This window comes from Hevea brasiliensis, chromosome 5, assembly GCF_030052815.1.
Source record: "Hevea brasiliensis isolate MT/VB/25A 57/8 chromosome 5, ASM3005281v1, whole genome shotgun sequence".
NCBI classification, from domain to species: Eukaryota; Viridiplantae; Streptophyta; class Magnoliopsida; order Malpighiales; family Euphorbiaceae; genus Hevea; species Hevea brasiliensis.
In genome coordinates, this window is record NC_079497.1 from 41,746,307 (window position 1) to 41,760,981 (window position 14,675).

Below are 14,675 nucleotides of genomic sequence, written 5' to 3' on the forward strand. Positions count from 1 at the left end.
CTTTCCTTTTCTTTTCTAATCATTTTCAATTCAATTTTCAACAATATTTATTCACATTTTAGATCATAATAATTATTTACTTAACTGGACAAGTCGGCCAAAAATCACCTCTGAAGGCGAAATGATCAAAATGCCCTCCGTTTGGCTCAACGGGTCAAAATTGGCTGTACCGATTGAAAAATTTTTCTAAGTATTTTCTTGGCATTCTAATGCCATGGGAACCTCAATAACCCTTCTCTGGAGTTCCAAAAATTATTTTATAATTTTTCCCCCGGGTCTAGGGCTCCTCGTTGCGAGAACCGCAACTTACCTCTGGTTACCCATCGGCAGGCACTTGGCTCGTTTGACTTGGTTGTATTTTATTTCTAAAATTTTTACTAAATTTTTTTATTAATATTTTAGTTAATTATGGTTCTGACTTTAGTTTAAATATTTTTCGGACGTTCTAGCTATCCGGACCGACACCGATCAGGAGCGATGGTATGCGGAGTTGCTACGGGGAGGGTGTTACAACTCTTCCCCTCTTATTTAAATTTCGTCCTCGAAATTTACCTGACTTAAGTAATCGGGGAGTTACTACCTCCTTGTGTCTTCACTTCCTTGTATTGCCTCATCAGTGTCTGGGTTTGGCTCTTCCTGAGCTTCCATTGCATATACTTGTGGTGCCACCCTGACTTCGGGCTTTTCAACGGTCTCAGAAACAATCTTCTGTGAAATGTCAGCCGTTTCTGCTCTACCCGATCTTTTACCCCTTTGAACTACAGGGGAAGGTCTATCAATTTGTACCGGAGCTATTGAACCACTCCTCTGAGGGCAATCTCTTATGAAATGATCCGTAGCCCCACACTTGAAACACTCTCCAGTTAACAGTCGACACTCCCCTCTGTGTCTTCTACCACAATGCATACATTCAGGCTTTGGGGTTGATCCCCTTGTTATTGTGACAGGGTACTAGCTATTGATATTTCATTCTGGCCTCTGTGGCCCTGTGTCTGATCTTGTGAACTAGAACCCTTAAACTTCTTACTATCAGTTGGTATACTTGACTGTCCTGGGCCCCTCTTCTGCTGTCTCTCCCTTCTGGTCTGCTCACTAATTCTTACCTTTTCAACCTTTATTGCAGCTTCCACTAGCTTGGTAAATTCTGTGATTCTCAAGGCAGTGAGCTAGATCTTGATGTTGTCATTTAGTCCCTCTTCAAATCTCTTGCACCTTTCGGCTTCATTAGGGACTATCTCCCTTCCATAGCGGCTCAATCTTACGAATTCCTTCTCATATTCGGCCACTGACAAGTCTGCCTCGAGTTAATAAACTCTCTTCTTCTCTCTTCTAGGTATACATTACCCACATATTTCTTCTTAAATTACGAAAGAAAGAAGTCCCAAGTTACTGACTTCAGTTGCACTTCACTGGACACAGTGTCCCACCATTCGTAGGCATCGTCTTGTAACAAGGATACAGCAGCTTCTAAGTTCTGCTCTGGGGTGCAGTGGAGTTGTTTTAAGACTCTGCCCGTTCTGTTCAACCAATTTTCGGCTGCAACAGAGTCATCTTCTCTCTTGTCATAGAAATCCACTGCTCCAAACTTTCTTAGCCTTTCCAGATATGATTTACTGTGGGTGGTGGTGGTAGTGGTCTTGGCATTACCCGGCCATTTGTCTAAAGAAATCGGCCATTTCTTTGAAACATGGCTGTGGAGGCCGAGCGAGCTCGCTTGAGTGGCGGAGCGATTCTCTCATGCCCCAGTCTCACTTCTTTGGTGGAGCATGACTCTCCACTTCCTCCTCGACTGCTCTCTGAGATGAAGGATCCATATCCTATTCAAAATAAGAAAGATAAACAGATCTGCATTAGTGTCACCTCGACTCTTACAAATGCAATGCATGGTATGGACTCAATCTAGGCCCAGAAACGCCTAAACCGTGCTCTGATACCACTAAATGTGACACCCCTTACCTAACTACAGTGTAGCCGAGCAAGTTATGCCACTCAGTGTGCCGAACACTCTATTTTATCTTAATTCATTTTTATTTTTCCTTTTGAATATAACTTATGAAATATAATTCATTTATTGAAATTGTAATTTATTTGAGGTTCCGAAAATTTTATGGAAAATCCGGCAGAGTACCGGCTAAAAATGGAGAAAACAGTTCTTCGGAACCTGTGAAAAACACTTCCAATATTCACATTCAATCATTTCCAAACTCCAATATCAAAATCTCATCAATATTTCTCAATTTCAGTTCTCAACATTTGTCAACCATTCATTTCTTAATCATTCATCCATCTCATATGATACCATGCATATATGATAGATAAACATTCACTTTTCCATTTACAACCACACTTTTCATTATTTACATGAATATCAAAATATATTACATAAGTTCAAATACATATGAGAAAATAAAATCAATTACAAAATACCAAAATGACATCTAGCGTCCTACCAATGCACTGCTGACAGTGAGGTGACACAGACACTATGCAGAGCTGCAGGATGGAGTTACTCAATCTTTGGTATATTGGCTCTCGATCAGTATCTTCAGTACCTACGCGTTACAAAAGCGACGCGCTAAGCATAAAGCTTAGTGGTGCAAATAATAAAATAGAAAGAAATAATATGCAAATAAAAATCATAATTTCCTTGCTATTGCGTTCATGAGAAATGAATAATTACTCACTTAGTGTTTAGTCGAGGGCTAATTACGTTTTATGATATTAACTTCTTCATGAATTTTAAATTTCTTTGTATTCTATCATAATCATTCCTGATATTTAGTTTTCGTATTTTCTTTAACAATCAGTTCAATTACAGTTATACTTTTCCATGCCCAAGTAACCTATACAAATTGACTGGACTGGATAAACGGGTAAACTAGCATTGGGTACCAGGTACCTCGGGCCGTCACACCATCGGTCACAATGTGTCTCCCAGTGTGCAAACAGAATGGCTAATAAGCCATATAAGCAATAAGGCATAAAGCCAAGTAAAACATCATAATCAGTATATCCATAGGCTATCACATCACAGAATGGCAATGAAGCCATATATCATACGCAGTACTGCTATCAGAACCCTATTGGCATGCCAACCTATCCAAACCAATCACATTAGGCCTACTAGGGCATTTGAAACTTTTGAATTCTTCAATTTTTTTGAATTTCAAGTTTTTATGTCACTATTCACTTCAATAGTCAACAAAAAGTTGACTTTTGCATAGAAAATAGGTGCATTGGTTTTAACACTCCCAATGTACCCCATTTTGCATTTAAAACTTGTTAGTTTTGGTCACTTTCTCAAAGCTTAGGTCATTTTGGCAAAATTGCCAATTTTTGGTTTTGATGTCACTATTCACCTCATTGGTCAACAAAAATGTCGACTTTTGGGTAGAAAATATGTACATTGACTTTGGCACTCCCAATATACCACATTTGGCATTCAAAACTTGTTGGCATTAAGTGTTAATACTATTTCTAAGTTTAAACCAACACAAGCAGAATTTTCAGTTTTGGTGAGTCAACTTCACTGTTCCATTGGACACTGTTACTGTTGGAATTTGAAGAAATGTAAAACATAAAAGTTGTTCCTTATTTTGTCTAGTTGAATTTCCTTTTTTGAATCACTCCATTTTAAGTTTTGTAGCTCCAGATATGGCCCAAAAACCCAAGCTGTCCGGATATGCATTCTGCAGAAAATTACCATATCTACAGTGCATGAACAGTGACTGGAACCACTTGTTTGGATGGGTGCTGGCCATAATTTGTTGTAGGTTCCTTCATGAAAGTTGTTTTTCTATGTCTTAACTTGTTTCTGTAAAAATTTCAGGCCAATTGACCAAATCTACAGTGAGTTATGGCCAAATGAACAGTTACTGTTCATTTGGTCAATTATGCAGAGGCAGTTTCAGGGTTCCGGATTGGGGCCAAGTTTTGGTCCTCTTACTTTGGTCCTTTGGGCATGGTTTCTTCAGCAAAAATGTGCCATTATAAGCCTAGTTTCATGTCCAATTAGCCAAACACCAATTGGACTAACACAGCCCAAGTTATGGCAGTGCAAAGGGACTGAATTTTCAGTCCCTATGCTGCTGTCCATAGGCAGATTTCACCTTCACTTTACCATTCAATTTTTCAGTTCTAATTAGGGTCAACCTACCTAAAATGGTCACTAATTGACCATTAAAAAGTTCTCTAACCATTTCCTAAGCTAAGTCACAATTTCACCTTTGCAAACCCTAATGTCCAAACCAATTACTCATAAACCTTGATTAACATGCTTAGTTCAATCTCCATGCATATTAATACCTTAACCATGATTTTCAGCCACTCTAAGTTTATTAAACAATCAAACTCAATCTCCCATAGGGCTGCCGAAATTCAAGTGTTCATATCCATAGGTTTTTTTGTTCATTTAAACTACAAATCTTACTAAGTTCAAGTCCAAAATCATGGAAATAAAGAGTCTAATAGGTATAAGTGCACTAACCTCAACTTGAAGAATCTCCAAGCTTGCCAACTTTAATTTCTCTTCTCCCTTTTGCTCCCAAACACCTTAGCAAGCTTCTAGAATAAATTTTTGTGTTGAGAACTTGAGGAAATATGGTGGGAGTTTAGGGCTTCATGAGCTTGCCAAGCTCATCAATGGAGGGAGGGGAAAATCACGTTTTGGTGAAGAAGAAGAAGAAGAATGGCTGCTGCTCACGTTTTTCTTTCCCTTTAGTCCATTTTTTAGTCTCTTTTAAGTGTTTTAAAAATGCTTGTTTGAATGCAATTGGTGGGGACTTGTAAGTGACATCATAAAGATGTCATAAATTGCTTTTTATGGATTTTTCTTTCCTTTTCTTTTCTAATCATTTTCAATTCAATTTTCAACAATATTTATTCACATTTTAGATCATAATAATTATTTACTTAACTGGACAAGTCGGCCAAAAATCACCTCTGAAGGCGAAATGACCAAAATGCCCTCCGTTTGGCTCAACGGGTCAAAATTGGCTGTACCGATTGAAAAATTTTTCTAAGTATTTTCTTGGCATTCTAATGCCATGGGAACCTCAATAACCCTTCTCTGGAGTCCCAAAAATTATTTTATAATTTTTCCCCCGGGCCTAGGGCTCCTCGTTGCGAGAACCGCAACTTACCTCTGGTTACCCATCGCTTGGGCACCGGCTCGTTTGACTTGGTTGTATTTTATTTCTAAAATTTTTACTAAATTTTTCTTATTAATATTTGAGTTAATTATGGTTCCTAACTTTAGTTTAAATATTTTTCCGGACGTTCTAGCTGTCCGGACCGACACCGGTCATCGGAACAGTAGACTGTACGGAGTTGCTACGGGGAGGGTGTTACAATTTCAATTTCTTCTCTGGAGATGACATGTGAAGGATCTGAGCGGTATCTTCTGAGCATAGACACGTGGAACACATTGTGGATCTTGTCCAGCTCTGGTGGTAAAGCTAGCTTATAGGCCACTGGACCCACACGTTCAATGACTTCATATGGGCCAATGAACCTAGGGCTTAACTTACCTTTCCTTCCAAACCTCAATACTTTCCTCCATGGTGACACCTTGAGGAACACTTTGTCGCCAACCACATATTCCATTTCTTTTCTCTTCAGGTCGGCATAAGATTTCTGTCTGTCTGAGGCAACCTTCAGATTTGCTTTGATTAGTTTCACTTTCTCCTCAGTCTGTTTCACCAGGTCTGGCCCTATCAGCTTATCTTCGCCCAATTCAGTCCAGCACACTGGAGTTCTACATTTTCTCCCATATAGTGCTTCATATGGGGCCATTTGAATGCTAGCTTGGTAGCTATTGTTGTATGCAAACTCTGCCAGTGGGAGGTATCTATCCCAACTTCCCTCAAACTCAATGACACAACTCCTCAGCATATCCTCAAGGACCTGACAAATATTTCATGTTATTATTATCATTTCAGTTCTATATTTGTATCAATTTCATGGGTTTCAATTGTTTACAGATTACTCTTTACGATTGCCCATCCGTGCGAGGATGGAAAGGCATCTTTGAAATGGAGTTGTGTACCCAAGGACTCATGTAACTTCTTCCAAAATCTCGATGTAAACCTTGGGTCTCGATCAGATATGATGGAAAGTGGAATTCCATGCAGTCTAACTATCTCACTAATATATAATTCTGCTAACCTCTCTAGTGAGTAGTCAGTCCTAACTGGCAGAAAGTGTGCTGACTTTGTCAATCTATCAACTATCACCCATGCTGCATCATGTTTCTTCTGGGTGAGAGGTAGACCACTTACAAAATCCATGGTGACCCGATCCCATTTCCATTCAGGTATGCGTATAGGCTGTAGCAAACCTGATGGAACTTGGTGTTCTGCCTTGACTTGCTGACATGTCAAGCATTTAGTCACATAGTCAGCTATGTCCTTTTTCATACCAGGCCACCAATACTGAAGCTTCAGGTCATGATACATCTTTATACTTCCTGGGTGCATAGCATATACACTGGTGTGTGCCTCTTTTAGAATACTGTCTTTCAATTCCCCATTATCTGGTACACACAGTCTTCCTTTGTAATACAGACACCCATCTGCTTTCACCTCATAGTCAATTGCTTTTCCCTCTGGGATTTTGCTCATAATAGCCATTAGCTTCTCATCTACCTTCTGCCCATCTAGTATCTGCTGTAGCAGGTTTGGCCTCACTTGCAACTCAGCCAAAATAGCTCCATCTCGATTCAAGGTTAGACGGGCATTCAATGATCTCAAAGCTGTGATGGAATTTCTGCTCAAAGCATCAGTAACTACATTTGCCTTCCCAGGATGGTAGTCAATTACACAGTCATAATCCTTCAGGAACTCAATCCATCGCCTCTGTCTAAGGTTGAGCTCCTTCTGGGTTGGCAAATATTTCAGGCTTTTGTGGTCTGTGTAAATGTAGCACTTTTCACCATACAAGTAATGCCTCCATATCTTGATCACGAAGATAATTGCTGCAAGTTCTAGATCATGGGTAGGGTAGTTCTGTTCATGTGGCCTTAACTGCCTGGAAGCATAGGTAATCACTTTCCCCTCTTGCATCAATACACACCCTAACCCATTATGTGAGGCATCACTATAGACCACAAAGTCCTTTCCGGACACTGGCTGTGTTAACACTGGTGCCTCTGTCAACATAGCCTTCAATTTCTCAAAACTGGTCTGACACTTGTCATTCCAGTCAAATCTGACATTCTTGTGTAACAACTTGGTCATTGGAGCAGCTATTAGGGAAAATCCCTTCACAAATCTTCTGTAATACCCAACTAGCCCCAAAAAGCTTGACCTCGGTTGTATTCTGGGAGGCTTCCATTCCATCATCGCTTCTATTTTCTTGGGATCCACCTAATCCCATCGGTGACACTATGTGTCCAAGGAATGCAATCTCATTCACCAAAAGTCACACTTGGACAACTTAGCATGACTTCTTTTCATGAGGTTTGCGAGAACAATCCTCAAATGTTCATCATGTTCTTCCCTGGTCTTGGAGTACACCAGAATATCATCAATAAAAACCACTACGAACCAATCCAGGTATGGATGGAAGATACGGTTCATAAGGTCCATGAATGCCGCTGGTGCATTTGTTAGGCCAAAGGGCATCACCAGGAACTCATAATGCCCATACCGGGTCCTGAATGCAGTCTTGGGCACATCTACTTCCTTCACCCTCAACTGATGATACCCTGATTTGAGATCAATCTTAGAAAATACTCCTGCTCCCTTCAACTGATCAAACAGATCATCAATTCTAGGCAACGGATATTTGTTCTTCACAGTCACTTTATTCAACTCCCGGTAATCAATACATAGCCTCAAAGTCCCATCCTTCTTCTTTACAAACAGCACTGGAGCTCCCCATGGTGACACACTGGGGCGTATGAACCCCTTATCCAGCAACTCTTGCAACTGAGTTTTCAAATCCCTCAATTCAGTAGGTGCCATCCTATAAGGAGCAATGGAAATGGGTGCTGTACCCGGCAGTGTCTCGATAGCAAATTCGACTTCCCTTTCTGGTGGCAAACCAGGCAACTCTTCAGGAAATACCTCTGGGAAGTCTCTTACTGTGGGTATGTCACTCAAGTTTGGCTTAGCCTGCCTAGTATCCACCACATGTGCTAGGTAGGCTTCACAGCCTTTTCTCATCATTCTTCTTGCAATCGTGGTGAGATGACATTGGACAAGAAATCTGTCCTTTCCCCCACAACTGTGATCTCATTACCCTCTGAAGTTTTTAGAGAAATTCTCTTCAATTTGCAATCAACTATTGCCTGATGACATGACAACCAGTCCATTCCCAATATCACGTCAAACTCATGGAAGGGTAACTCAATTAGGTCTGCCGAGAATTCATACCCTTGAATCCTTAACGGGCAACCCTTGTATACTTTATTCACCACTACACTGTGGCCCAATGGATTAGTGACTAGAATGTCTTGGTCACTCTCCCCTACCAGTATCCCCCTTTCTACGGGTAGATTGATGCAGATGTATGAATGAGTGGATCCTGGATCCACCAATGCATGCACAGGAGTATTGTAGAGGGAGAACGTACCCCTGATGACGTCTGGGGCATCTTGCTCCTCCTGAGCTCTCAAGGCAAAATTTACGGCGGGTGGTGCATTATCGGCCTCTCTGTGGCTCGGATGCGAGCCTCGAGATGGTCCCACGGCCGGTTTACGGGTTTCCTACCCCTTTGTGGTGCGGGAGTAGGTGCATGCGCTTGTGTTGGAGGCGGTGTAGTAGTTCTGCGTGGACAGTTTCTCAACTGATGCTCTGCTGACCCACACCTCAAGCAAGCACCAGTCACTCTCCAACACTCCCCCTTATGCCATTTCTGACAGTGTGGACATGCAGAAGATGTTGGGGCTGGTCCCCTGAACCCCATCCCTGGAGGCGCCCTTGATGGTGTGGGTGACCTCTCTTAGGGGTGAACTATGGCACAGGCCCCGAGGTGACCACGACCACGTGGGTGAGCTGAACTCGTGCGGGAGGACCCTTGAACTTCTTCCCAAATGCGGGCTGAACTAGGTGGCCGGGTCCCCTCTTCTTTGTCTCTCCCTTGCAGTGCGCTCCGATTCTCACTTTTTCAACTCTTATTGCAGCTTCCACTAGCTTGCTAAATTCTGTGATTCCCAAGGCAGTGAGCTGGATCTTGATGTTGTCATTTAGTCCCTCTTCAAATCTCTTACATCTTTCAGCTTCATTAGGGACTATCTCCCTTCCATAACCGCTCAATCGGACAAATTCCTTCTCATATTCGATCCGACAAGTATCTGCCTCAAGTTAATAAACTCTCTTCTTCTCTCTTCCGGTATCTGATACCCACATATTTCTTCTTGAATTGAGAGAGGAAGAAGTCCTGTGTTCTGACTTACGGCTGCACTTCACTGGACCGATGTCCCACCACTCATAAGCATCGTCTTGCGGTAAAGAGATGGCGACTTCGGGTTTTGCTCGGAGTGCGGTGAAGTTGTTTTAGTACTCTGCCTGCATTCCAACCAATTCTCTACCAATGAGTCATCTTCTCTCTTGCCATAGAAGTCCTGACTCCAAACTTCCTTAGCCTTTCGGTGTGATTTACTGTGGAGTGGTGGTGGTGGTGGTGGTAGTCTTGGCATTACCCGGCCATTTGTCTAAAGAAGTCGGCCATTCTTTGAAACATGGCTGTGGAGCTGAGCGAGCTCTGCTTGAGCTGGCGGAGTAGATTCTCTCATGCCCCCAGTCTCAGCTGCTGCAGGTGGAGCATGACTCTCCACTTCCTCCTCAACGGCTCTCTGAGATGAAGGGTCCATATCCAATTCAAAATAAGAAGGATAAATAGATCTGCGTTAGTGTCACCTCGACTCTTACAAATGCAATGCATGGTATGGACTCAATCTAGGCCCAGAAACGCCTAAACCGTGCTCTGATACCACTAAATGTGACACCCCTTACCCGTGTACAGTATACCCGAGTAAGTAATGCCACCGCGATTGTCTGGCACACTCTAATATTCCTCAATTAATTTATATCATGCTTTTGCATATAATTTATGAAATACAATTTATTTAAACCATTTATCAAAAGTATCATTCATTTAAGGTTAGAAAATTTTAAAGAAAATCCGAGTAGATCTGCTAAAAATGGAGAAAACTGTTCTTGAACTGTTAAAAACACTTCCAATATTTTTATTCCATCATCTCAAACTCCAATATCCAAAATCTCAACAATATTTCTCAATAGCAAATTCTCAATAATCTTTTCATTTCACAAACATCCATTTCTCATATACAAGCGATAAATACATGCTCAAATTTTGCATTCATAGTCATAACTTTCATTATTTACATGAACATCAAAATATATTACATGAGTTCAAATACATATGAGAAAGTAAAAATCTGCTACAAAATATCAAAATGACAAAATGACACCTAGTGCCCTACCAATGCACTGCAGGTAGTGAGGTGACACGGACAACTGTGAAGCTGCGGGATGGACTCACCCGATCGTGGTATACTTGGGCTCACGATCGGGATCTCCAGTACCTCGGCGTGGCAAAAACAGCGCTAAGCAATAATGCTTAGTGGTGCAATAATAAAATAACAAGAAATAACAGATATAAATATGTATCGCATGTACATGTTTTGTTTGTCATGTATTTGTATATCCATTCATTTATTTCTTCTACATTGCTCATTTTCATTCATTTGGTTGCCCAAGTAACCTACACTAGATTACTGGACTGGATAACGGGTAAACTGGCACTGGGTATCTAGTACCTCGGGCATCACACCATCGGTCGCATATGCATCACCCGGTGTGCAACAGAACAGCTACCAAGCTGTAAATAATCTCAGGCACAAGGCCAAGTCTCAATGCAAAGTCAGAATGGCTAAAAGCCATGAAATCACAGAATGGCATTTTTGCCATGTGCAGTACTGCTAACTGAACCCTATTGGCATGCCAAACTATCCAAACCAATCTTGTTAGGTATACTAGGGCATTTGAAACTTTTAAATTCTTCAATTTGTGAATTTCAAATTTTGGTGTCACTATTCATCATTGGTCAACAAAAATGTTGACTTTTAGAATAAAAATGTGTACATTGACTTTGGCACTCCCAACATACCACATTTGGTGTTTAAAACTTGTTGGCATTAAGTGTTAATACCATTCCAAAGTGTAACTCAACACAAGCAGAATTTTCAGTTTTGGTGAGTCAACTTCACTGTTCCATTGGACACTGTTACTGTAGGAATTTGAAGAAATGTAAAACATGAAAGTTGTTCCTTATTTTGTCTAGTTGAATTTCCTTTTTTGAATCACTCCATTTGGAGTTTTGTAGCTCTAGATATGGTCCAAAGACCCAAGCTGGCCGAATGTGCATTCTGCAGAAAATTACCATATCTACAGTGCATGAACAGTAACTAGAGTCACTTGGTTGGATGGGTTCTGGCCATAATTTGGGGTAGGTTCCTTCATGAAAGTTGTTTGTCTATGTCTTAACTTGTTGCTGTAAAAATTTCAGGTCAATTGACCAAATCTACAGTAAGTTATGGCCAAATGAACAGTTACTATTCATTTGGCCAATTCTGCAGAATCAGTTTCAGGGTTCCGGATTGGGGCCAAGTTTTGGTCCTCTTGCTTTGGTCTTTTGGGCATGGTTTCTTCAGCAAAAATGTGCCATTATAAGCCTAGTTTCATGTCCAATTGGCCAAACTTCAATTGGACTAACACAGCCCAAGTTATGGCAGTGCAAAGGGACTGAATTTTCAGTCCCTATGCTGCTGTCCTAGGGCAGTTTATACCTTGACTTTGCCATACCATTTTTCAGTCCAAATTGTATTCAACATACCTCAAATGGTCACTTATTGACCATTAGATTGTTCTTTAACAGTTTAGTAAGTCAAGTTAATTTTTCATGCCTCAAAACCCTAATATCCAATGCAATTTACCCATAAACCTCAACTAGCACCCTAGTTCAACATCTATATAGGTATATAGCTTAAACATAACTTCCAATTCATGCTAAGTCCATTAAAAACATCCAAAACCATTCCTCTATTAGGGCTACTGAATTCTTTGGTGGAGATATACATTGAATTTGTTTCATTATTTCACAATTTCTAATTCATTACAAGCCTAAATCATGGAATTAATGAACTTTAATTACATATATGCACTAACCTTGTTGTATGCCAATCCAAGCTTGAGAAAGCTTCACTTTCTTTCTTCTTCTTGGCTGCCAAGAGCTTGTTTAAGATGTGGAGTAAAGCTTTAATGAAGAGAAGTTAGAGTTTTGTGGTGTAAACAAGGGAAAAATCAAGCTTGATTGAAAAAAATCAATGGAGGTGTCTAGGGCAATTTTCGGCTAGCTTTTGGGGAGGGAAGTAGCTGCTGCAATTTTTATTATTTTGGTCTTCTTTTAGTCCATTTTAATAGTTAGTCAAATGATAGTTTAATTTTGATTGGTCATTGTTTTCTTAATGACATCACCATGATGTCATAAATACCTTTTTTCCTCATTTTCTTTTCTTTCCTCCACTACTCATTTTCAATTTAATTTCTAGTAATGTTTATTCATATTTTACGTTATATTAATTATTTACTCAACTGGACAAGTCGGCCAAAAATCACCTCGTAAGCTTAAATGACCAAAATGCCCTCCGTTTGGCTTAACGGGTCAAAATCGTCTGTACCGATTGAAAAATTTTTCTAGGTATTTTCTTGGCATTCTAATGCCATGGGAACCTCAATTACCCTTCTCTGAAGTCCCAAAAATTATTTTATAATTTTTCCCCCGGGTTTAGGGCTCATCGTTGCGAGAACCGCAACTTCCCTCCGGTTACCCATCGCTTGGGCACCGGCTCGTTTTGCTTGGTTGTATTTTATTTCTAAAATTTTTACTAAGTGTTTCTTATTAATATTTGAGTTAATTATGGTTCCTGACTTTAGTTTAAATATTTTTTCGGACGTTCTAGCTGTCTGGACCGACACCGGTCACCGGAACAGTAGGATGTACGGAGTGGTTACCGGGAGGGTGTTACACATAAACACAATTTCCACTATTTACATTAATACCAAAATACATTACATAAGTTTAAATTACATATGAGAAAATAAAAGTTAATTACAAAATACCCAAAATGAAACCTAGTGTCCTACCAATGCACTGACGTCGGTGAGGTGACACGGACACTATGCAGAGCTGCAGATGGTCTCACCCAGTCTGTGGTCTACTGGGCTCTCGGTCAGTCTCTCCAGAACCTACGCGTGGTAAAAAGCAACGCACTAAGCAATAATGCTTAGTGGTTGTCACACCTTACCCCTCTGTAAGGCATAACATGATCCCGTAGAATACCTAATGAACTACCGAACTTCACCTACCGATAACTCATTAAGTACCCTACAAGGGATTTTAAAACAATTTTCTTATCTTTGACAAGTGGTGAGCATTTCTAATGAGTATTTAAAACATTTAGTTGAAATTAAAACTAATTAATATTTTTGGCCATTTTAGTTTTCCGCAAATTTGATAAAAATTTTGACAGAGTTTCCTCTGTATTTTGAGAAAACCGTTCTTCGAATACCTGTAAAAAGCACTTCTAAAAGATTTTCTCAACCACTACTTCGGTTTCACAATCAAACTCAATCAATTTATCAAAATTCACAAGTTCAATAATTCTCAAAATCACAATCAATATCATTCATATTTCATTAAAAACAAAATAATTTATACATAACCTTACAAATTTATATCAAAAGAAACACAAACTAAACTTTATTACAAGCTTCATACAAATTTGTGTACAAGCTGCTCAAGACCCATTTTTACATGTCCATACATTTATGTGCAATATATACATCAAAAGAAGTATTTACATTAGGGTATAAATTATACAGAAGGCTTCAAATCGATGACTTCACACACCTCAATCTGCTGCTCCTCTAATCTCTCAGATCAATAAAAGCTATCGCTGAGTACTAAGACTCAGTGGTGCACAATATACTAAAATAATCTTTATGCAAAACTTAAAGCACATTCATTCAAAAATTTGATTAAACATGAAAATTAAATACAATCATGCATTGTAAGATTTTACATGTAAACCAAGTTTATTTCAAAGTATCAAAACACATTTCATAAAACCCACAGTTAAATCATGCCATTCGAAACAAATAGAATCTCAATAGCGAGGCTAAAGAGAAATCACATCACAAGGCTAGCTAGCTCAAATATATGGATATCCATTCACATCCTCTTCTACTGGCACACCTCAACACTTCTCCGGAGAAGGAATCAAAATTGAAACTAATTACCCCCACTAGTCGTGCTAGTGAGGTGTTCAAATATGTGGTCATGACATCGTGGTTTCAAAACTTATCTTAACAATTTGCTAAACATTTTCTTTTCAAATATACATAATAACTTTCAACAATTTAGATCAACATCATAAGAATGTCATAATCCAATATTTCACATTATTTAAAACGATATGCAAAAGATGATTATAAAAGTATATGTTGTGCACAAACCTCAAACGAGTCGCCCTTAGCCTCGACTCGGTTCCTCGGGTTCCTTCCGATATTCTTTTCAACTGAAACACACAATTTTACAATGTTTCAGTACTAGAACTTAAAATAAATCCAAAATAAACTTAACTTCACATT